Below are 4,271 nucleotides of genomic sequence, written 5' to 3'. Positions count from 1 at the left end.
ATTATAATAAAGTTACAATAAATTAAGTTAATATATAATTATATATACAGTACCTAATTTATATATAATTAATATATAATTATATGTACTGTACAGTACCTAATTTATATATAATTTATATATAATACTGTACAGACGATAGCAAACTCTCCGTAGCATGGCACTTGACGGCGGAAAATAGTTCGGCTGCCTGATGACGTTTCACGTAATTATAAGAGTTTTTTACCTTTTTTTACGGATATCGTCGCAATATTTTCGCAGTTTTATAGGAATCGTAATTATAGGAATCGGTTTTATAGGGGTCTACTGTATTCTATTTTTGAATCCATTTCAAACCATGAATCATTCTATATTGCATTACTGGCCCTATTCTGTGTATGTTTACTTGTATATATTTGATTCATTGTATTTTTCCTCAATGTACTTAATGTAAATTGTTTGTGGATTCTATAGTTGTATATATCTCATTCATTGTATTCTTTTAAAATGTTCTTTTAAAATGTATGTAAAATGTATTAAAATTATTTTAATTTTATTTTATTATTTTCTCTTATCACCTACCAAATTATTGTTACTTTATGTATACCATGTACAGTACCATTCATTCAACTTATGTGTTCTGACCCCACCCGGTTGTGCCTATGCGGTGCAACGTATAGGCACAACCTATACGTTTTGTACTAACTTTTGTACATAATAAATAATAAGATAAGATTGTGTCCACATGGCAGACAATACGGTCAGCTCTGTGCTTACTTGTCCAAGAACCAGTCGTCTAGGCTAGTAGCCTGTCAAGGGCGTCCTGAGCCCGGGCGCCATGCGTGTGACCTCTCTCTCGTCCAGTGATCTCAACACCTCCTCACAGTGTTGTCAAACCGGCCTAGATAGCGGGCTATTCGGCGAGTTGACCATCCGGCTTCTCTCAACCCGATAATCCTTTTCCCAAACTCGGTTAGTTATTTATATGGTCTTTGATTGCATTCTCTAGTCATACAGCGTCTCTCTACAACAGATAAACTGCAGACAGGATGAATTTGTGCGCTTTTTTATAGGACAAGGGAGACACACTTTAACGCCCTCTGCTGGCATTACATAATGAGTCATCATGCTCTAACTAATCTAATCCGACGTCGTACTGAGTAGCGACAGACCTTGCTTTAATTTTTCTAATACAGTAGAGCGTCGATTTTCCGAAAGTCAATCATCGGAAAGAATTCCAGTCGGCAAATTTAAATTTTCGCAAGTGCTGTGGCGCTTCAATCTTTGGCTATGTCTTGGGATACTCAAATATTTTACGTTTTTGATACTAAATTAACTTCTGAAGTATAATTTTTTATTGTTTTTATATTTTTCAATATATTTATTTTGTTTGTACAAAATAAAAAAATAATTTTTAACGATACAATAGTCTTTGTTAGGCTTAACATCGACAAAAATTCAACGCGAAGCGACACGCAACGGAAAAAAATTTCAACATCGGATACGTTAAACTATTTTTTCGTGCATAAATCGGTTATCCGAAATATCTGTTATACGAACAACCCCAGTCCCTAATTGATTCGAAAAATCGACGCTCTACTGTATTTTTAATTTTTGCGTCAGTTCTAACGTAAGATGTTTTCCTTGTGAAGCAATAATTAACAAAGTAGAACAGAGAAAATAGTCTTGTTATCTAAGTGAAAATGTTTCCCGTAAGGGGTGATAGGTCCTTACGTTACAAGTTTAACCACTACAATTCAAACGAAGAACAAGAAGCGAATTTTTTATCAAATCAATGACCACTAATATTCACACAGTACTATACATCTATGGGCTTTCTCTCATATGACAAGGCTGTTTTATTATGAGGGCTAAGATATGATGCAAATATTGTATATTCTTGCAATCACTCAGACACAGTGTGAGCAGATGTGCACTCCACATTACAAGTAGTGAAGATGGTTTACATGAAAAAATAACGTACATAGTACTTACACAAGAAAGCCAACTTTATCTTATTCGCTTGAAGAAAATACATAAAAAAGTACTAAACCAGCGGGAAAATCCGTTATAATTTATTAACAGTTTTCTTGTAGCTATCTCCTATTTTCTTCTTTCTAGTGCTTATTATTTGAAACAGCTACATTACTGGCATCCTCTAGCCCAGTGTTTCTCAACCTGTGGGTCGCGACCCCCAGGGGGGTCGCGGGTGTAAAAAAAGACAAGTGTTTGTAGGTCCTACACTACAATAAAAAAACCTAGAATTTCAGTGAAAAGGCTGTGCCAGTTTATTTTACAGTACAATTGGTTTTTCGATCGATATTTAAAGAAAGAAAATTAAATACGTAGTTTTTAAAATCAGTGATATAGTTTAAATATGGCCCTGGGGGGTCGCCAGAATTTTTTAACTTGTAAAGGGGTCGCGTATTCAAGAAGGTTGAAAAACACTGCTCTAGCCAGTGTCACTATGTAAAAATAAGACATGCAGATATCCAATGAACCTCAAACGACTTATTAAATTAATCCGAAACGTGAAATAATTCCTTATTACTACATGGCAGATACTTTATAGTATCAGTTCTATCAGCACAGATGGGAATAATCGATTTACATTAAATAAAATAAAATATAATGGATCATTATTTAAACGAAAAGAAAAAGGTCCGTATCAATTTTTGATTTCAAGTTAATTCTTTTATCAGAAACATTACTTTAAAATTAATTGAGAATAAAAAAGTTTAAAGAGATTTGCCTTACCTAAAACGGATTTACACGAAAAGCGATTAAGACCCTTTTTTTCTATGTATCCACTCAATGCCAGACAACCTCCAAAAAACGTCAGCTGAAAGAAATACGTAAAACAGATGCACGTAGCAGCATAAAAACTGAATATTCTAATTACTGGAAATGGGCAATTCATTGCAATACAATAAGAACAAAAATTGGTTAACGAAGTTATAGTTATGGATACTGCTGCATTCGAATACGTATCTTCCATCCGCTTTTGAACTGGATCGCGAGTGTTAGTTGTTCGCCAACACGCGATCACTACGAAAGAATCGTCCACTTCGGTCACTGAAAAACAATTTCAACACATTAATAACATAATATATTTGCAGAGATTAAATTCTGTTACGTAACCTACCTAAAATGGCAAATGGGAGAGCAATGTTATAATGAGTAGTTTCTACTCCACAAGCAGATAGTAATCCAAACGAGGCAGCTACAGCCATTCCGGCTGACATGACACTGACTATACCCATCCACGGTTTGCTTGTAATCCAACTATTAGTCATGTTACTCAGCATGCTAAAGAAACATACTACGATTATAGTGACGCTTATAAATGGTATCATCTCCTGCAAATCTAATATAACATTAACATCAGTCGAAGCGAATGGCTCGAAAAAAGTGTCAATATACTTGAAATTGCATTCTTTTATTTTTCTGTAAAGAGCTTTACTCCAAGCTTTAGTCCACTCTGTTTTACTTGTGTTACTATAGTCCAATGGATACAATAAACGCATGGCGTATACTTCTTCTATATAATCGTTTTCGTCAACGATCACTCCTCCTAAATTAAATAACATTATCTTATATAAATACGTTAAAGGATCGATATCTATGGGATACTTGAATTTCAGTCTTTTAGAAACTACATCAACCGCATGATTTAACAAAGTAGAAATAGGATTTTCGAAACATTTTTCATAGACCCGTCCACATACATCGTTGTAACCAATTTGTCTTTTATCAACATGCACTGTTACGTTATTTGCTATTTCGCTTAACATTTGAACTTCGAGTAAAATATTTTTCTGTAACATGTTTTTATCTTTTTTGTGTTTTATGTAGATCATAGGTGTGACTGGACGATGAGTTAATCTTTGTAAATCGTAAAATTCCGAAGTGTTCATTGGAAATGTTTTGTCTATGAATTGTCGAATTTCAAAAATATTTCCTCTGTCAGCACATAACAAATAATTGACATCATAAATATACTTCATATTAAAGAATCCAATACACAGTAAAGCGCAGGCAATGGAAGAGATAACAATGTAATAATGCGAATGTTGGGCAATGTTTCTTCCAAGTTTTCCTAAACACTTGCATAGACTTTCACTGAAGCACGAAAACTTTGATTTTTTCTTCATCTTGTAAAGTTGTGCTATAAAATTCAAAAATTATTTTAGAATTAATTAAATTAAAGTTTTTTTTAGAAGATGCAAATTTAAATATATTATGCTATTAATCTGTTTTACACGAATTTAATTGAAATTGGTATAGAAAAA

Source organism: Centruroides sculpturatus, unplaced genomic scaffold (assembly GCF_000671375.1).
Source record: "Centruroides sculpturatus isolate CEXI.00-Female unplaced genomic scaffold, Cexi_2.0 scaffold390, whole genome shotgun sequence".
In the NCBI taxonomy this organism is placed as follows: domain Eukaryota; kingdom Metazoa; phylum Arthropoda; class Arachnida; order Scorpiones; family Buthidae; genus Centruroides; species Centruroides sculpturatus.
This window is presented reverse-complemented; position numbering follows the sequence as displayed.